This window comes from Lactuca saligna, chromosome 5 (genome assembly GCF_052625555.1).
Source record: "Lactuca saligna cultivar CGN05327 chromosome 5, ASM5262555v1, whole genome shotgun sequence".
Classification (NCBI taxonomy): Eukaryota; Viridiplantae; Streptophyta; class Magnoliopsida; order Asterales; family Asteraceae; genus Lactuca; species Lactuca saligna.
In genome coordinates, this window is record NC_136421.1 from 208861561 (window position 1) to 208884944 (window position 23384).

The window sequence follows — 23384 nt, forward strand, 5'->3', positions numbered from 1 at the left end:
GCCTCATTTATGGCTACACTTCCCTAAGAGCAAACCCTAAACCCCTTTGAGCTTTGAGAGAGAGTGCTTTGCTAATTGTGAGTATTTGGTGCATCTTATGAAGAGGGGAGAAGGATTCCAAGCCAAGGGACAAGATGGTGATGCTAGATTCGAGGTTCTTTCACTTCAGAGCTTTTAGGAAAGGATGAGGCTAGATTTGATGATTCGTGTGCGAGGTGTATTTATTCATTTAGCTTACTTACGAGGTGAGTCTTCTCACTATACTTACCAAGAGTGGTATCTTCATGTGATTGCGTTGTTTTATGTGTTTATCTGTGTATTTTAATATTTTGCATTATGTCATTGTGATTTATGTTGAATATTGTTGCTATGAGTTTACTGAGTTGGAACCAGAGGTTTCCACTAAGATACATTGACTAGAGGGTCTTATTGAGTTATGGCCTAGAGTGGCTAATGAGTTGTGTATGGTATTTTGGGGAACTCGCTAAGCTTTGTGCTTAGCGTGTTATGTGTTATGTGTTTTAGGTACTTCTCAGGATCACGAGAAGGCGCCAACTTGATTGTACACACACCGGGGATTGTTTTATGATTTAGAGGATCCTGGAGTTTTATATATTGTTTTCTTTTGAACATGAGTTTTGGTGAATTGAAATTGTGGAATTTTATGGTTTATTTATTAAAATCAATGTGTTTAGAAAATAAAAAAATTTGGTCGAAAATTTATGTTGTTACACCTGAACAACCCTGCTGAAGAAATCTCATGGCCCTTGCAGTTGAATAGAGAATCAACCTATTTAAATCTCCTACTCCAAGAATAATCATCTTTCCCTCCACTTGGGGTTTAAACTCTCACAAGTTGGTGCTTACAGTCAATCATGGCCCCATTGGGACTCAACCAGTCCTTCCTGATGATAGCCTTCAATCCCTGTAGAGGAATTAGCACCAAATCAATAAAGTACCTCTCGTTGAACAGGTTGACAACCCACTCACGATGAACCCTTGAATCCCTCATAGAATGATCTTCATAAATCTCGACCTATAACGGATAATCCAGAATCCCAAGAGCATCATTAAACTTCTTGCTGAGCACAAGAGATACAAAGGATCAGTTAGCACTCGAATCAAACAAAACATGAGCAGTCATACCATTGAGTAAGAAAGTCCCTATACATGATCAAATACAACATAATCATAAATAAGCATTGAAAATAAGAATATGAAATTACATACCAGTAACCACATCTGATGCTGCTCGTGCCTCATCGGTAGTCAGCTGAAATGATCTGCTCTTCACCACAGGTGTCTCTGCCTTGCCCCGTCGGCCATCAGTAATCCTCAAGGTGGCTGGTTCAAGCGCTACCACTACCCCTCCTAAAAATCTTGGAAAATAGACCTTTTTACGTCCTATCTGGTTGCAGTGAAAATAGATTAATGCACTCCAGGGACAATACCTACTTATATCACCCGACTGACCACATCAATAACAACCCGAACCTACTGATCAACATGTCCCACTATGTTGCTTTTCACACTTGCCACAGTGACCATGACCCTACTTCCCTTAGAATGTGATTCAAAAGTCTTGGTCCACTTATCCTAGAGCACAACCGTCTACACCTGCTCCAGCTTGCACTTCGCCTGAAGCTCCAGCTCAATCTCCTACTCGCGGGACCTCTTAATCATATCATTCATGGTCTTGCACCCCAAAAAGCTAAATAAATTCCCTGATGTCATCCCTTAACATGTCATGATATATTGTCTTCCTCATCTCCTCATCCACAACATACTACGGTACCCAAAGATTCCTCTCCCAGAACTTGGAGGTGATCTCTGCCACAGTCTCAGTAATCGGATTCATCTTACCAGTCATGCGCTCGGTCCTTAGTAGGTAGGATGAAAACCCTACCTTTGCCCTCTCTAGGCAAAAACTTTTCTGTTGAGTACTCTCCATGTCAGCAATCTAGCACCGGTTGGCGATAGTGTCCTTATCCACAAAGAACTCAAGAGCTTCATAAGCCTTGAACTCCTAAAATGAGGGAGTTCATGCTCCTAACTGACCTGCAGCAATCTCAACTCAAAAGGCCCTGAGCCGCTCATCCATAAGCTTCGTAATCCCCTAATTGATGGTACAAAACATCACATAAGTAGCATTCAAGATACCACGAGTAACCTCGACCACAATGAACTCGCGTAGCCTCGCATCAATCGGCTATGTACCCGAGCCAAGACCAAAACCAGAACAAGAACCAGAGCCAGAACCTCCCCCTCGAGTGATCACCACCATACTCAAGTTGAAATATAAACATAAAAAAAATCAACATAAAACTCGAGGGAACTCTCACTATACAGGTCTCCTTATAGTCTCCAAGTCCGTCCTTGTCTCAGGTATAGATCTTGTGCTTCCAATAGTATAGGCTCAATACTACCTCCCACACCTACCTGTACCATCCTCAAGAGCCATCCATATTCCTCTAACTCACCACACAAAATCCATATACCAAACCTATGCTAAACAGCATACCAAATCTACTATGACATTACCTAGGCTCTCCTAGGAATTCTTAATCTTACCATCTCTACCATACGAAAAATCTCAATCAACACCGTTGGTTGCCTTGTGAATGCAAGTTATACACAAAATGGGATCACATAGACTGTCAAATAATGATTCTACCCTAAGTCCATAACCAACCAAGGAATAGGAAATAAGGCTAAATCAATCATTCTAAGGTTATATGATCCTAATCGTATACAACTTTTAAAGCATACACTTAGCAATTAACTGAGTCGATATCAATTCCAAGAAATACATAACATCTAAATCCCATAGGCTATAAGGCATCACAAAAATAAGGTAATCCTATCATACGATCCCCGAAGGTATCCTTAGCCTTAATCAAGCATGCATTCAAATATTAAGCATAATAATCATAATACATAGGTATAGTTAATTTGGGAACCACTTACTTGAGCTCGGCTGATTGCACGAATCACACCCCGTTTTACTAAGTAAAAATCTTTTCTTTTACAAATTCAATTTCTTTTTCTTTTGAAAACATTATCATTTCCTCAGTTAGAGTTATGATACACCTGAAAGTGTGCCAGAATTCCTCAAACCAAGGCTCTGATACCAACTAGTAACGACCTAAAATTCATAAATAAAAAATTCATTTTTCAATTCATCAATCCAAACAAAACATATCTTGAAAATATCCAGAATACAACTTATCACAAATATTAGATTAACAGAGATCATAAAATGTGGAAATCATGTGACATCCCAAAAATAGTAATAACTTTTTGTTTCTTTAAAAGTTTATAAAATAAATCATTAATTGTTCAAAATCAATGCAAGTCATAATATTCAAACATCAGAGTAAAAATATATCAAATGCAGAATCATGAGAGGGGGGGATGTTGTGCCATCACATCAGGTCCTTCCATTTCAAACTGGAAGTACCTGAAACCATAAACATAAACTATAAGCATAAAACTTAGTGAGTTCCCCAAAGTACCACATACCCAACATACAACTGAGATTAACCCTCGAATATAATACAATCTGATATGCATATATGGGTCTCGCCCTGGGGTGTATTTCAACCAGAACAACACATATGGGTCCTGCCCTGGGGCGTCACCTTGGGGTCTTTTTCAACCTGATCATACTGTAGTGGGACTCGCCCTGGGATATATTTCAACCCGACATGTTATAATGGGCCCCAACCTGGGGTATATTTCAACCCAACGTATAATCACATACAAACCACATAGAACTATCAATCCGAATAATCAGAATAATGGGTCAGCATTGGTGCCTTCGACCCATTAATACAATGAGAAAAATTACCTCACAGACAGATAAGCAAACTGGATAGCACGCCAATGCAAGATCAACTATACCAATCACCTTAATAAATTCAATGACATTAACTCAACATATAGACCAAAATAGTTTTTTTAATATAATTAGGGTATCCCTCTTCATAAAACTAATTGAAATATGGATCCTAGTCTTAAAATAAATTTGGTATTTATTTAAAGACTTAAATCAAAAAACTAAACTTTATTTCTCTCTCTCTCTCTCTCTCTCTTGCATTATGATAGTTGCCATGTCCTTTGATCTCGAAAAGTTATTCATGAACACTTGAGCATATGAAATGAACTTGCAATTGGCTAAAATGTTTTAGCAAAGAGTAATACAAGAACGATTCGAAGTCGTGAAAGCCCTAACATCATATACACTCAAAGAATGTGGTTCCGTGTGTACTCATGTACAACAGATGAAGATTTACATTGACAGACTCAAGAACCTAGATGTTATATTTGACAAAAACCTACCAGTAGATCTCATGTTTGGTTTTCTTCCAAGTTCATATGATAATTCCATCATGAATTATCATTTGAATAGTATGGACAAGATATTGATCAAGTTCTACAATCTTTTCCAGAAAACTGAAGCCGACATAAAGATATTTCATGTCATGCAAAACAATCCAATCTGTGGCATCCAAAATGGTGGTGGACACAAGAGAAGGTGTTTCGATCCCAAGTTGAAAGGAAAATCAATGGCTTCACATTCCGAAAAATAAAGCTAAATGATATGGGACATATCCACTTGTGAGTGATCCTAAAGAAGCATTGTGCTTCTATGGTGGCGGGAAACGAACATGCCCCAACTACTTGAAAGATCTCACGGATGGTAAGGTTCAAGCGACGAGGGCTCATAAACTTATATGATCCATAGGTACCTATACACCTCGTTTAGGTCAACTGCACGTCTAAAATCACAAAAAACACAAAAATAAAACGAACATTTTTTGCTACAAATATAAGCGTATTTTTACTTTTCATATATATATATATATATATATATATATATATATATATATATATATATATATATATATATATATATATATATATATATATATATATATATATATACTTTTTTATATTTGCGTTTTTTCGAGTTTTTTCATGCGTGGTTGCCCAGATGATGTATTGTGTTTAGGGTCATATATGTTCTTTTAAACAATTTTGGTCGAATTTTTGGTTTTCATGTTTTTGCAAAGTAATTGTTAATGTATTTATTTTTCTTGTTATAAATATAATTATGTATTTGTTTATTGATTAGGAATGTCTTTATTGTTTGTTAAATGTTTATATATGTTTATATATGTTTTTCAAAATGGTAAAATAATGATTTTTCTCATTAAGTTTAGCAAAATTTATGTTTCATTTAAAGCTTCTCAATCATTTGAAGCCACTAAATTATATCTTTTAAACAGTTAGTTAATGATTAAAAGTTTGTATCATTTTAAAACCTTCGATCTAAGATGTAAAATCTCTACCAAATAGATTTATCCCACATTGTTCAAGCCTCTAAATCATTTAGTTATATGTAGCGATGAGCAAATGGATCGGGAACCGGTCGGAACCGGTACCGGAACCGGAACCGACACCGGAACCGGAGCCCGATGGAACCGGTCGGGCCGGGACCGGGACGTTATTTTTGTAGATTTTTGAAACCGGGAACCGGTAGGAACCGGAACCGATATAACCGGAACCGGTAGAACCGGCAAAAACCGGAACCGTATGATACTATTTTTCAAGGACTGGTTCCAACATTTGAAGACACGACAAGAACCGGTAGGAACCGGGAACCGGTAGAACCGGACCGATAGAACCGCCGGGCCGGTTCGGTTCTTGATTTTGGTCGAAGCCGGTTCCCGGTTCCGGTCCGGTTCGGGCTGGTTCGGACCGGTTCGATCCTTTTGTTCATCCCTAGTTATATGAATCATTTAGATATAACTAAACACCCCCTTAGACAAATATTTATTCACGAACATAGTTGCAGAATATTTATTAAACTATGTTTTGTTGTAGCAATTGATAAATAAATATGAAATACTATTACATAAATAAATATTAAACATCTATAATGTGATGAAAATTAAGTTCATAGTTCCAAAGATTATATATTTTTATCACAAAATCAACTATAATCGTATAAAATACAACTCTTAATATACAACTCTTACTCTATAGAGAAAAATAAACAAATTATTAATTATTAACTTAGGAAAAGATATTATTTTAGAACAGTTTACACATGGACTCGTTATTATTTTTTAATCTACATGTTTTTGTCACGATTTGAACTCTTTAACTTTTCATTTTGTAACTCATCAAACTAACTTTAAATGATAATTAAAAATGGTTGATTTCAAATCACATTAGTGGATTTTTACTGCCGTGCCAAAAAAACCACACATTACTAGATTTTGGAATTATATATATATATATATATATATATATATATATATATATATATATATATATATATATATATATATATATATATATATATATATATATATATATATATAATTTATTGATTGTGAACTTTTTGTTTAAAGTGATCGGAAAGTGCGGAAACTTAAGACTGAAATATATTTTTGATTCTATACTTTGTACTTTCATTTATATTTATTTAATGTTATGTTTAAAATTTACTAAATTATAACCCATGGAAACCACGGTCGGTATAATTTAAAATGTTATAGACAAACAAAATTAATAACTATAAAAAACGCATTGTTATAAAATATGATCAAATAACAATATAAATTATAAAGTAAAGAAAGAAATAAGAGTAGAGAGAACTTTTATTCCAATATTTGTGATGAAATCATCAAACTTTACAATACATAATATTCACTATTTATACTAAATAAAGAAGATGAAAGGTCATGTATGATATGAATGCACATTATAGTGGTGTATAACTACACTCATAAAACTCATAATAATGTTTGTTATAATGTTCACTAATTATGGAGAGTAATGGGGAATATGGAGAATCCAATAGTCATTCACTAAATAATAATTCATAACACTCCCCCTTGAATGACGATTGTATCATGCCTTGTTAAAACCTTAATCGGTAAAACCTCATGGGAAAAACCCTTTGTTAAGGAAAAAGAGTACATGATTAATAATAGATATTTGGAACAATTGCCTCATTAAAAACCTTGCTAAGAAAACCCAGTGGGAAAAACATAGCTAAGGAAAAGAGTACAATGTGTTTCCAACTCCCCCTGATCATCACATCACTTGATTTTCTTAAAGCGTCGCATTCCAATATTTCATACCATGTTTTCAAATTTGGATGTAGGGAGCACTTTAGTGAACAAATCTGCCAATTTGTTACTTGATTGAATTTTTTGGATGTTGATGTCACACTCTTTTTGAAGATCATGAGTAAAAAAAACTTTGGTGATATATGTTTGGTTCTGTCTCCTTTGATAAACCCTTCCTTGAATTGGGCTATACAAGCCGCATTATATTCATATAGTATGGTTGGAATGTCCTTGTTAGAAGTTAGACCACAACTCTCACGAATGTGATGAGTTAAATTTCTTAACCAAATACATTCACGGCTTGCCTCATGAATTGCTATAATCTCTGTATGATTAGAAGAAGAAGCAACTAAAGTTTGTTTAACCAAACGCCAAGAAATTACGGTACCTCCACAAGTGAATAAATAACCTGTTTGGGATCGAGATTTGTGTGGATCATAAAAATATCCAGCATCTGCATAACCAATTAACTCCGCATTTGATAAATTTGAATAATATAAACCCATATCCATTGTACCTCGAAGATATCGAAGAATGTGTTTGAATCCATTTCAATGTCTTCTTGTTGTGCAAGAACTATATCTTGCTAATAAGTTTACAGCAAAAGATATACCAGGTCTCGTATTATTAGCAAGATACATTAGTGCACCAATAGCACTAAGATATGGTACTTCGGGACCAAGAAGTTTTTCATGTTTTTCACAAGGCCGAAACTGGTTCTTTTTGGCATCTAAATGCCTTACTACCATCGGGGTACTCAATGGATGTGAGTTATCCATATAAAACCTTTTAAGCACTTTTTCTAGATAACTAGATTGATGTACTAAAACTCCATTTTTGGTGTGCTCAATTTGAAGACCCAAACAAAATTTCGTTTTACCAAGATCTTTCATTTCAAAATTTTCTTTCAAACAAGAAGTGGCATTTTCCAATTCTCCAGGAGTTCTAATTATGTTCAAATCATCTACGTAAACAACAATTATCACAAATTCTGATCAATCACCATCCATATCACCACTTGCCCCTTCTAGGTAGACAAGAAAATCGACAACATCCAAATGTGTCATTTCTGGTTGGTCTTAATGAATATCACTTTGAAAAAAAAAATTGTTTCGATATTTTTCTTTATATTTTAGAGAAGTTTGATAAAGATCAACAAAATGCTTTGGTAAGCGGCATGTACAAGACCAATGATCGGTCATTCAACATTAATGACAAACATTTTCAACCTTTTTTTTGCCTTGACCACTTTATCATTAAGATGTGGATTTTTGCTATTTTCCAACTTCTTGTGGTTACTTGTAATATTGTTATTTTTATAATAATTATGATAACCTCCACGACCTCGGTTAGACCCATGACTATTATGATTATATGATGTTGCATTCACTTCAGGGAATGCACTAGAACCCGTCGGGATTGATTGATAATTTTTCATCAATTCCACGACCTCGGTTAGACTCATGACTATTATGATTATATGAGTTACATTCACTTCAGGGAATGTACTAGAACCGGTCGGGATTGATTGATAATTTTTCATCAATAACTCATTGTTTTGTTTAGCCACAAGAAGACATGAGATTAATTCATATTTATTTTAAACATTTTTCATGATATTGCTACTGCAGAAGCATGTTAGTAGTATGAAAACTAGAAAAAGTTTTCTCTAGCATTGTTTTCCATAATGAAAATAGAAATCAAAATAAAGACTTGTAATGTAAGGAATTGTTAGTTAAGAAATTCCATAAAATAAGTTGTAAGTATTGTACATGTAAAATTATAAAAAATACATACCTGAAAATGACAAGACCAATAAGGATTTAGAGCTATATGGTAGAGTCGCGCTGATAACGTGTTATAAAATATGATCAAATAACAATATAAATTATAAAGTAAAGAAAGAAATAAGAGTAGAGAGAACTTTTATTCCAATACTTGTGATGAAATCATCAAACTTTACAATACATAATATTAACTATTTATACTAAATAAAGAAGATGAAAGGTCATGTATGATATGAATGCACATTATAGTGGTACATAACTACACTCATAAAACTCATAATAATGTTTGTTATAATGTTCACTAATTATGGAGAGTAATGGGGAATATGGAGAATCCAATAGTCATTCACTAAATAATAATTCATAACACGCATCGGATTATCGAATGTAATTAATCATGAATTAATTTAATAAGTAAAATAGACATAATACTTTATTTATATATAAAAAAAAAAAGTAATGAACAGAATTAAACCTTATAATGAAATTTATCAAGAAAATAATAAAAACTTCAAAATGTATTAATTGAAAAATATGAAGATTGTTTTTTTATATTAATATTTTGATTGATCATAAGATCATGGTTTTATGAAGTTTATTTTTTATATTAATATTTTAATATTTTTTATATCAACAACCATATTATACATTTGAAAATAAATTAAAGGAATTATAAACTTAAAAAGTTTTTTATGGTTCTACGGGTATCCAAAGTACGAACGAGATGGATGTTTAGGATATTTGATATTCAACTAATTAATGTATCGGTTGCTTTTAAAATAAATAAATAATAATCCACGAATCCAAAGTAAGGAAAATACCGGTTATATACATTTTTTGGGGTTGAATTCCAAAATATAAACACAAAAAATTGGATTTTCGGGTATAGATATGGTTCGACGGAGGTAAACTACGAGGGCTCCGCGAAATGGCAAAATCGTAAATAAATCAAGGTATTAATAAAAAAAACTCAAAATCAATTCCGTGGAGCTACCTCCTAGGAATGAAGTCATTCCGCGGAGGTAGGTCCGAAGAATTGATCTTCAGATTTTTTTTTTTTAATTTTTTTTTTTCATATCGATTCTTTGGTTTTATACTCATTTCACAAGTAATTATTTTCAAGAAAAGATTATGATAATATGAATTTTTCTTGATAATGTTTGGAATTAATGTTAGATGGAAAAAATTGGTTTTTTTAATCGAAGATCTTTACATAAAAGAATCATTGGAGGTAATTTTTTTTTTTTTTTCTGAAGATCTATTCATCGGAGCTACCATCGCATAATGAGTTCATTCCTCGGAGATAGCTCCGCAGAATGGATCTTAAGTTTATTTTAATACCCTGATTTATTTACGATTTTGTCATTCCGCGGAACTACAACGAATTCCGCGGAGCTCTAAGAGATTACCTCCACGGAATCTATGTCTATACCCGAAAATCTAATTTTTCATATCTGTATTTTGGAATTTAACCCTAAAAAATGTTTATAGCCTGTATTTTGGTTCCAAAGTTTCTGCTTTTATTTTGAAGTGAAAGTATTGACTATTGACGACCGTAAATTTACTTTTTGAAATTAACAATTATTAACAATTATATCATAAAATAACAATAATGTTAAAATGATGACATACTAACTTACCTGCTAAATTTAAGTGACGCCAAGAGCCACGCCATGGTTATTGCTACAAGACAAAATATATAAGAGAACACTTGGTATTAAATTATTAGGGTTGGTCATTTCTGATCTGTATTATATAATATTAAAACTTCAAATCCGAGTCCATTTAACTGTTAATTTTTTTTAGGTCAATGTACATTTATCGAAAATCTCAAAGTTACTCCAAATTATATAAAAGGATCACAAAAATCAACATGAGAGTATGTTATTAAGGATGATGTTATTAAGGGCAAATATTTCATTGCATTTATTAAAAGATAAATAGTTATTGTGTTCGTAAAATATCTCATTTTGATCATTTTTATGAAAAACATCATGCTACTGGTCTTCACTGGTCCATGTGGTTTGCAAAATTTCATTAATGGTCTTCCTACCGTTAAATATAATTTTTCAGCAATTTGATAAATTTCATTAATGGTCTTCCATGTGGTTTGCAAAATTTCATTAATGGTCTTTCTACCGTTAAATTTCATTAATGGTCTTCCTACCGTTAAATATAACTTTTATATATATATATATATATATATATATATATATATATATATATATATATATATATATATATATATATATATATATATATATATAATTTCAACAATTTGATAACTTTTTTTTAATACTTTTGATATTTTGTTTTCTATTTTTATTTTATAATTTTTGTAATTTATGGGTTTTTAATGTTTTTATTTATTTGATTCAAGTAAATAAATTTAAATTCGATAAACCATATTGAAACTATTTTTTTATCTTATTTGTAGACTAAAGCGTTTACGTTTTTTTTTTTTTTTTTTTTTCAATTTTATAGTCTTATGGTTCATGTTTTTTTTTTACTTGAATGCTCAATAGTTAATATTGTTAGCAACTTTATGTTTGCATCTATCATTATCATTATTTCACCTTTTGTTTTCTATTTTTTTATAATTTTAGTTCTTTGTTATTTACTTATTGTTTTTGCTTATTTCGATTGAAGTAATGAAAAAAAAAAAAAAAAAAAAAAAAAAACTCAAACACCAAAATTGTATTATACTCTAATATATTAATGTGTTTTACGCTTACCATCTTTTTTTTGATTTTTTTGGTATTTTTAATTTTTTTTTTGTATTATTTTACTTAATTTTACGTTTTTTCCTATTTTTATTTTTATCGTTGTTTCGTTCTATTTTTCATCGATTTGATAAAAAAAAATTTGATCTTTTTCTAAAAGTGTAAAATGTATGTATATATATTAGAGTATATTACAATTTTGGTGTCTCAATTTTTTTGGTTTTCTATATATATATATATATATATATATATATATATATATATATATATATATATATATATATATATATATATATATATATATATTTGTAATTTTGGTTACTTATGGTTTTTGTAAGTTTTTGTATTTTGATTCAAGTAAATAAAAAAGTTATGTTTACTTTCTTTATTTATATTTGTAAATATAACTATTTTATTTACTCTAAGAAGAAAAGTTACAAAAATCGTAAACGAAACAGTAAATCCCAACTTAATGCTTAGGAAGCGCACACATTCATTCTCTAAAAATTATCTTATCGCTAAATCATCGATTCTCAGTATCAATCACGTAATCATATCATTTAAGCTTCAAAAATCATTCAATATCATCTTAAAGTTCCTATTTTTACTGAATCTATTATCGAATTAATCGCAATTTTCAAATCGAAAAAACTGTTTAAAACAGAGCATCAATTCATATTTTCATAGAGACTAGATATAATCCTCAAATCCAAGAAACAAACACATCGCATTCATCTACGCAATTCAAGAGAGCAACAAAGAATTTGAAAATTAAATCAAAATGATATCGAATTCAAAAGAAATTAACGAGTCGATCGCAACTGATACTATTATAGATGAAATCAATTCATCTCATAACGTCAAAGAATTCGATTCAATTTCTTTGATTTTTGAAAATCAACACGAAGAACCTCAAAATACAATTTATATTGAAAGTACACATAATTCGTTTTTATACTACATATTACATTACAATTTATAAAGTTGATTCTGATATTTTATTCAGTCATAAACAAAAAACAATGCATCATCATAAACAATTATATGTGGTAACTTATTATACAGTATAAATGATTAATTATATATTATGATGTATAGTTATATATGATTATACATAATAATATTTGATTAATTGTATATAACAGTTTAAAAAACATTTGATTTATCATATCTGTTCATAGATCTAAATATATGATTAATTATATACTAAATAGTATAATCATATATAATTATACAGTATGATATGTGATTAATCATATAAAACATTGTACAAACAAATATAATTTATCATATGTGTTTTCAAATCGAAATATATATATATATATATATATATATATATATATATATATATATATATATATATATATATATATATATATATATATATATATATATATATATATTAGTATGAGTAATCATATATGATTATACATCATAAAATATGATTAATCATATATTACAAACTATAAATACATATGATTAATAATACATGATTAAATAGTATCAAGTATGATTACGTATAAATTAAGACGTATATGATTATACAATACAATATATGGTTAATCATATAAGACATCGTACAAACACATGATTTATCATATGCGATTCTATATCGAAATATATATTACAATCTGTAATCATATATGATTCTACATCCTAATATATAATTACTATTATTTTAAAAAGTATAAATGCATATGATTAATCATAAATGATTAAAAAAAATATAACATATGATTACTTATATATTACAATGTATAATCATATTTATCATACATGATTGTGCATTGAAATATATAACTAATTATATACTAAACTCTATAATCATTTATGATTTTTCATCCTAATAATTAATAATATATTACACTATATAAATACATATCATTAATCATATATGATTAGTAAAACATAAAATTATATAATAACATATTTTGAATTACCTTCATTTATTAGGTGAAAGTTCCAATTCAACAAATGAATTGTATTGTAGTAACATAATTGAAGAATATGAATATAAACCACATGAACCTCTAGAATTTGTACCAGTTATAAACAACATTTCCAAATCACTAAATTTGGCAGTAAAATGTATAATGATTATGCACAAATGGTAGGTTTTCATGCAAGACTGAGTAGCCAATCAAAATAAAATAGCCAAATAATAATAATAAAAAAACAAATATGTTATATGCAATAGGGGTGGAAAGGATACACCAAAACCTTGTTATATGTTGGCTACAAGTTCTGTCAAGAGGAACCCAAATTCGAACAAGATAATTATTAGGTGTACAACAAAGATTATATTTGAAAATGTTTATGGAACAACAGATTACAAAGTTAAGAAATTCATTGAATTGTACAACCACCCATTGGAAAGTATCGAGGATAGACATTATATGAAAAAGGCAAGAAAGTTGTCATATTCTAAAAAAGAGTTTATAGTACGTGCATTAAAAGCTAAAATTGGTCCAACAGTGGCTCACAAAATACGAGCAGTTTTGAAAGGCGGATACGAATATGTAGGGGCAAAGGTAACAGACTACAAAAACTTGACGAGAGGAATAAATACAATTTTATGTTACAAGGATGCTCAAATAATGATAAACAAAATGAATAATTGTAGAGATCCTTACCCAAATTATTCATTTGAGTTCCTGCGTGATGGAGATCAGTTGGTTGCTATATTTTGGGCAGATGAAAAAGAAAAAGTTTTTTATGCAGAGTTTGGAGAAGTTATATCTTTTGATGAAACTTTTAGGACAAAAAAGTAAGTTAATGTATATACTTTACATAATTCATAAATTTATGATTAAAATAACAAGTTTATACAATTAAATTTAAACATACTATTAATCAAATATGATTGTACTAAACACATTTTCTATATATAGGCATAAAATGGTATTTTTTTTTTCCATTCACAGCAGTTGACAACCACAAGAAATCAGTTGTTGTTAGCATTGGGTTGATGAGTAAAGAGATAATTGAATCCTATGAATGGATACTTAAAGCTTTTCTTAGGGTCATGAAGGGAAAGCACCAAAAATTGTTCTAACTTATCAAGATCCAGCAATAAAAAAAGCAGTGGAATTTGTCTTACCAAATTCATAACACAGATTATGCATGTGGCACATAATGAAAAAACTGAAAGCAAATGTATAATAAAAATAAAACTGTAATATAAATCATATATGATAATTCATGTATGATTTATAAAAAAAATATATGTAATCATATATGATTAAGTATTCTAATAATATGAATTACCAGATATCATACTGTATAATCATATATGATATATGATTAAGTATTCTGATAATATGAATTATCAAATATAATATTGTATAATCATATATGATGAATCATACATTACAGTACATAATCATATATGATTACTCATATATGATATATCCAAATAAGTATATAATTTATAATTATATAAGTAAAATGGTTCATTCATAGGTTACTGGCAATTTGTTTAAAAACAAAGACTTTAAGAAGAGATTTAACAAGCGTGTTTGGAACATGCGTATCAAACCTGATGAATTTGAGAAGAAATGGGAGCTGATTATTAATGAATTCAATCTGGAAGATAAAATATGGTTCAATGATATGTTCGAATTATGTGACAAATGCATACCTGCATACTTTAGTGACACTAGAATGTCTAGACGGATGAAAGCCACTTCAAGATCAGAAAACATGAATTTCTTCTTTAACACTTACTCGCAATCTGGAAATTTACTTTTACATTTCATGATGAACTATGACACTACAATTCAAAAACAAAGAAATACACAAAAGGAGCTTGATCATGAAACAAAGAAGGCAGTATATAAATTTATTTCACTGCGACCGATAGAAAAACATGGTGCAAAAGTTTATACAAGTACATTGTTTTATGAAGTACAAAAGAAATCTACAAAGGTTCCTGGTATTGCCATTACAAACATGTTGGAACAAAAAATGGATGGGAGTTATTCAAAGTGGAACAACTGAACAAAAACAAAGAATTAAAAATTTGAGGTAATATATTATTATTTTAAATTCTCATGAATCAAAATGTAATATACAACTATATTCAGTTATGATTATAAAACAATATATACAACTATATTTAATTCAATAGAAAAACACTTAACGCTTTAATTTTATTTTGAACAGGTAGAAATAAAACTTCCAGCAAATGATGTAAAATGTACTTATGAAAACTTCAACCACTTTAGGACTTTGTGAAGACATGCATTCAACACACTCATGAAACATGGAATTAAGGAAATACCTAAACAATACATCGAGAATCGCTGAAGAAAGGATGTGATATCAAGGCATTATCACTTTGGTAGGCATGTAAATGATATAGGAGATAGTGAAAATAACAAATCTATCAATCAATCATACTACAACTTTGAAGCATGCTTGGAATACGTAAGAAAAAATAAAGGCAAAATGGATTTGGTTGTTAAGAAAATAGAAAGCATGTTAAAGGAATACAATAATGATCCTACAAATAATTTGAAGAAAAATATGATAAATGTTTGTTGTAACATGTTCACAGATGGTTAGGATGCTGAATGATGGATCCGACTTGGGTGCTTGCCTGAGAACACAATCACAAAAGAATCATTAAAGGACGATCGAGTGTTCTCCTGGGACGTCACTCTGATGATCAAATTAGTTTTCTGAGAGTGAGAGAGAGAGAGAGAGAGAGAGAGAGAGAGAAATCTTGGGGTAATTTTCATAAGAGAGAAGATGGATCCCATCCTTGAGGCGGAAGAGATCCTTTTGTACTTGTTACTAACGGATCGTAGGAATCGTTCCTCATTAGCATGAAACGTGGCCTCCTCTTACAGGGAGATCTATTTTCGCTAACTAACTATCATGTGATGTCAGTTTTGGGTGTCACCTGGGCTATTTGTTGCCTTCTCATTGGCTGTTAGTGAATGAGAAGATCACATGGAATGTTCTTACCATGTGATGAGAAATAAACTGTTATCCCGGCCTTGGCTCACTTAGACCAAGATCAGGTCTTAGCTAAAGTAGTAACCTTTCTGTTACATTTTCTGTTGCATTTAATGTGTCCGTTAGGTAACGTTAACAACTCCCTTAGACCAGTAGGCCTCTGCGTTCGTGACGTAGCAGATTTGTTCTAGTCTACTCACAGATACGTGGCGGGCTGCTATTGATAGCCTATACTAATGGCATGGTGAAATTGTCATTTATCGGCAGTTTCATCATAAAGTCAGTTCACTGCCCCTTTCTTTATATTTAAATCTCTACCTTCCGTGACACATCTTTCTCACATGCTACCTTACTTTCTTTATGCTTCTTTTCGAAAGAAACATTTTCGTTTTTTTTCCTCCAAATTTTTCCATGGCAACTTCTCGTACTTTGGGAAGGAATCTCACTGCTAAAGAGTGGGAATCTTTTCAATTTCAATTCGGGTTCGTTTCTGAACATGTGGTGCAGATCCCTTTTCCTGATGCTTCTTTGTATAATCCTCTTGAGGGTAAAGCTGAGATCCCAATCGCCCTGTTTGAGGCAAGTTTACGTTTGCCTACCATTGATTTCTTCAACTTGATCATCCGGTAGTACGGGTTTTCATTAAGAGAGTTGACCCCTATCGCTATCAACAAGATATTGAACTTTGAACTCCTTTGACGTACCCTAGGACACTTGCCGACCGTTCCTGCTTTCAAGCATTTCTTTAACGCCTCCACCCAGTCGGGGACTAGAACCCTTTCCTACCGATGGGGAGTCCCTACTCTTATCCAAGATAAGAAGTCAAAGAAGAACTAGCAAGAGAAATTCTTGTGGGTGAACAACGATCTCGTATAGGGATGGCAATTTGGCCCTACCCGGTGGCGAACCCAGTTGACCCACCCCGATTGGGGATGGGTATTCCCCGTAAAAACGAGTCTCGGGTATGGGGCTGGGGATCCCCGCTAGACTAAAACCGGGGAAGGGGCCAGGTTTGGATATATCAATCCCCAAGCCGCCCTGCACCCGCTTTGATTATATATATATATATATATATATATATATATATATATATATATATATATATATATATATATATATATATATATATATATATATGATTATAAAGTAGCCCATAATTCCATTCGTCATAGTGTTGCGATCCATAGTCCATATAGAGTCCATTATTGATAAGTAATTGCCCATTCTAATTAATGTTCTAATCCTAAATTACCAACTCGAATTTGGCTGCTATTTCACCTCGATTCTCGTTTTCTGCCTCCGTCTCACTCTTGTCGTCGTGCATTCCTATCAGCGACTCCCAAGTAGGTATGCTCCAAGTAGGTATGCTTTATGTGTTCCTTTTGAACAATTGTGATTATTATTGTGGTATTTTCTTGTGATTATTATGATTAATATTTAATGCACAACTTCATCAAATTCTCGTGATTATTTTGAATAATTAATCAAACCTACTAGGCTACTGTCAATATTCAGACATAAAATATCACATTATTGGAACAAAAATTGAAAAACGTCATTATCCCATATAAATTCTTGTTTACTTCTCTATCATCATTTAATCATTCATGAATGTGGTTAACTAACTAGTTATAGAATACCTTTTTTTATATATAACAAAGAGTTATTTAGATTGTATTTTTTTTGTTTGAATATTTATTGAATATGGTTATAGAATACATAATGACAACAACCCATTCAAACAATTATTTTTTGTTTGATAAAGTGATGCACTAATACGAATTGTGTTTTACTTTTTCTTTTGTAGTTATAGATGGCTACTTCAGAAAATGATAAACAACCAACCATGAATGATGAACATGAAGATGATGATGAATCGGGACCTGTAGAAAATCATACGGCTACTGAGCATCCAAATAAAAGGTTGAAATCCACTGCTTGGAGCCATTTTATTCCCATATATTGATGGTGTTCGTAGATGGGCGAAGTGCAAATACTGAAAAAAACAACTAACTGGTTGATCTAATGATGGAACAAGACATTTGAAAGATCATTACAGGATATGCCTTAGGAAAATACAAGGGACATTAGACAACATATATGAGCTCAAGGGCAAAAAACTATTGATGGTAAAGCTTATATGAGTAAGTATTCATTTGATGTTGAAGTATCTAGAGATGAACTAGCAAAGATGATTATGATTCATGATTATCCACTCTCCATTGTTGAGCATTATGGTTTTCGAAAGTATATTGAAAGTCTTCAACCTTTATTTAAGGTGCCTTGTCGTAATATAGTCAAGGGCGATATATTCAAGGTATAAGAGGATAAAAAATCATATCTTGAAATGTTTTGAAGAGAATGATAGTAGGATTGCTCTCACGTCTGATATGTGGACTGCAAGTAACCAAAAAAAAGGTTACATGGCAATTACAGCACATTATATAGATGGCAACTGGAAGTTACAAAATCAAATTATGAGGTATTTACTCTAATTAATGTTATTATTTGTAATTTATATTGGATAAAGCTTTGAAGTTTTATATTTTGTTTAATGCAGCTTTATACATGTGCCATCTCCACACACTGCTGATGCATTATCACAAGCTATGATGGAATGTTTCTTGGAGTGGAACATTGACAACAAGTTGTCAACATTAACACTTGACAATTGTTCAACAAATGATGCCATCGTCGAAAAGCTTCTAGGTACGCTTACTACTTCATCGCTAATTTTGAAAGGGAGAATATTTCATATGCGATGTTGTGCACACATAATTAATCTTATTGTACAAGATGGATTTTTTGTGACTGCCAATGCAATTGAGAATGTTAGGAAATAGTGTCTCCTTTTAGACAAGTTCTCATAAAAGAATACAAGATTTTAGACTTTTTGCTCGGCAAGTAGGTATTAATTGCCAAAAGGAGTTACTTCTTGAATGCAAAACAAGGTGGAATTCCATTTATGTGATGTTGAGTGTTGCTTTGGAGTATAGAGAAGTTTTTAATCGTTTGAGAAAAAAAGATAAACATTATGTTTGCTTGCCTAGTGAAGATGAATGGAGTATGGCATCGAATGTTTGTGAAAAATTGAAATTATTCTATCAAATGACTGAAAAATTTTCTGGTACCAAATATCCCACGTCAAAAATTTTCTTCCGTTTGATTTGTGATATGAAACTATCATTGTTGAGTTGGAAAGTATCTCATAATAGTGTTATTAAGTCTATGGCATCAACTATGTTGATCAAATTTGAGGTATTGGGATGTAATACATAATGTTATGAGTGTAGCAATTGTCTTGGATCCTAGGTATAAGTTAAAGTTGATCAATTATTTCTTTCCAAAGTTATATGAGGAAGAAGAAAGAAGTCAGATTATGCAAATACGTAACATAATTACTGAGTTATTTGAAGAATATAAAAAGAAACATGATGATAAATGAGGAGCTTCTTGGAAACGAAAATGTGCGACAAACGTCTCTGAGGGAGGGGGTTCTACTTTATGCAAATCAACCTGGGATTTGGATTTCGAGAATATGCTTTCTGAGGATGATGGATTTGAAAAAACTAAGTTGGATGATTATTTAGCTGAGAAGTTGTTACCAAATGAGGAAGGTTTTGATATATTAATGTGGTGGAAGTGTAATGGTTCCAAGTTTCCTATATTACAGAAGATTGCTAGAGATATCTTAGTATTCCAATTTCTACAGTTGCTTCAGAATCAACTTTTAGCATGAGCAGGAATAAGGTGACGAAACAACGTAACCGACTCAAACCGGTAACAGGCGGGGCATTAATGAGTAGCCAAAGTTGGTTACAGAAGAAACTTCAAGGTAAATTTTTAATAAATATATCAATTGTTATATCATACATGCGCATAAATATTAGTTTTTCTAAAAATAAGTTTTATATGTTTCAGGTAAAAAGCAAGGAGAACCTAAGGCTTTTGATCAGACGGTTGCATATGATGATGATGTTGAGTAATTTTTCAAGCAAACAAAAAGAACTAAAGATTGAAATTTCTTTTGTGTAATCATATTCTCATTTTGATGGTTGATAGACTTTATGATTGATGTAAACACAATCTAATTATGACATCTGGTTTTGATATCTTACTTAAGTTGAAGTTATTTTTTGTTTAAGTTGATTTGAACATAGAATAGGGATGAACCGGGGATGGGTCGGGGATAAGCCCAAAATTTAAAGGGGAGGGGATTAAATTCCCCGCATTCGTTGGGGATGGGGATGGCGATGGGGATGAGGTTACAGACTCGGGGATGGGGACAGGGATGGTAAGCCCTAGGGGTGTGCAAAAAAACCGGAAAACCGAAAAACCGAACCAAACCGGCCGATCCGAAACCGAAAAAAACCGAAACATAAAAAAACCGAAACCGAAAAAACCGGATATCAACGGGTCGGTTTTGGTTTGGATACGTAGGTATCCGCGGATAACCGAACTGAACCGCTTGATATATATATATATATATATATATATATATATATATATATATATATATATATATATATATATATATATAATCTTCATTTTCATTGAACTTTTAGCCATATTCCAAACAAAAATCATGATCGGCTATTTCAATTTTACACTTCTATGTTATGTTTTCTTCTATTTTTATTTTTATATTTATTATACCAATTATATTGTATATTATTTGACATTTATTATGTTTTTATAATACTTTGGACTTAGTAATTTTTAGAAAGAAATCATTGGAATGAAGTTTGTAATTTTAATTGTATTTGAATTTTTATATTTAGCGGGTACCCGTGAACCGAACCGTGGTTACCCGCCTTTATACGGTTCAGTTCGGTTCGGTTTTTTTGCTAATTCGGTTCGGTTTCGGTTAGTGCACATGAAGTACCCGCCCCGTGATGACGGTTCATAATTTTATTACTATCCGAACCGAACCGCCCCGTTAACACCCCTAGTAAGCCCCAACCGATTACCATCCCTAATCTCGTGGTTCTCAGTTATCCAAGGACTAAAGTGTACGTCGACCATGCCCCCTGTTGTTTGGTGCTAACAAGGAACTGGCTGATGCCTTGGAGAAGATAAACATCACCGATGAAGATTGGCTTGACTGTTTGTTGGCTGTCGGCGGAATGAGTGCTACTTGGAGGGCTCGTGGGAAGATACATGAATTCTTTGTTGAGAAAGAGGGTATTTCTTTTGCTTTTCCTCTCCCCCTCCCTCTTTTTTATATATGAAAAGATTGGCAAGTTATGTTTGAAGAGACGCTTTGGCTAAACTAACATTGTTTTTGTTTTTAACAGGTGTGGAAGAGACTGTTTCTTTGGAGAGAGCTCATCGAGGTCTGTTTGACAGCAGCTTTAGGTTCGTGACATTGAACTGGTGGAGGCTCTTCCCCCTCTTTTTTCTGGCCAAGGACTTGCGGCGACTGCCGGTTCTGATAGTGTTACCGGTGCTGGTGAGGATCCAGATCTACAGGACATTGTCATCACTGGTACTTCTTAGAAGGATCCTACACTGTCCGGGTCCTCGAGGAGTCTCCGTCAGGTTAAGAGGCATTTTGTACTTTTGGAATCCTCTTCCGGCGGTGGAACTGAGGCAGCTAGCACCGGGCCCCCTCTACGCAAGAAGCGTAATTCGAGTCTCTTACTGGAGGGTTCTAAAGACTCCAACCGTGCCCCCGATGAAGGTCCTCTGAAACTGCTGGAGGGGGCACAAATCGGGGAGACTGAACCACCCTATCATAAGGGAAAAGGAAGCACCGAGAAAACCAGCCCCGTTCCTACAATCGAAGGAGTTGGGACAAAGACTTGGTCTTGGCGACCACAAGGTCTTGCCTCCACCTCTTCTGGCAAAACCACAACCATCCCCCTGCTGATGGGCTCTCATCCGGATGCTTATATTCCGATTTGGGGACTAACTGCCCAAGATCTTGTCCCCGATCATGACATCACTCTCGAGTGGTGTCGGCACGCATTTCTCCTGCCACGACTAAGGCCCTAATTGTCCTTTCTGACGAGCATACGGTTGACGGCTTGCGTTATGCTGCTGCCCAAGTGCCCTCTTATTTAGTTGCAGCCAGCGAACGCATCTCCGAGATAAAGGCCCTCCAGTATGATTTGGACAGGAGGGGCGTTGAATGTGTGCCCAAGTGGCTAAGTTGGAGGCCGATAAGAGCGACTTGGGGTTAGGCAGTATGCGGTGTTACTTGAAAGGGTGAACTTCGTGGATCAAGCGGCGAAACTGGGGGAAGAGGTGAAGGGTCTGAACAGTCGTGTGCGGGTCCTGTCATTAGAGAACACCAGTCTGAGCAAGCGGGTGGCAGAGCTGGAAGTTGATCTGGTGACCGAGAATGCTGCAAAAGGAGCGATGGAGAAGAATATTTATTGGATCCTTAGCGACAGGCTCAGTCGGGTTGTGGATAGGTTGATTGAAAGTCCACAATTCCTCCAAGGCTTGGTTCTTTTGAAAGAAGTTTTTGTCACTGCAGGTGTGGAGCATGGTAAGAAGGTAGTGTGGGAGCTAGGGGTGCAAACGAGCCGAGCCGAGCTCGAGCCTGGCCAGGCTCGGCTCGAGCTCGTTTAAGTTATATAAGGCTCGAGCTCGAGCTCAGCTCGATTCGAGCTTCCTTTTATTGAGCTCGGCTCGAACTCGTGAAGAATTATATATGCTCGGCTCGGGCTCGGGCTCGACTCGTTTTTTATATGACATGTCTAAATAAGCTTAAGCTCGGCTCGAGCACGTTAAGAAGCTCGTTTACTAATACCCTAAAT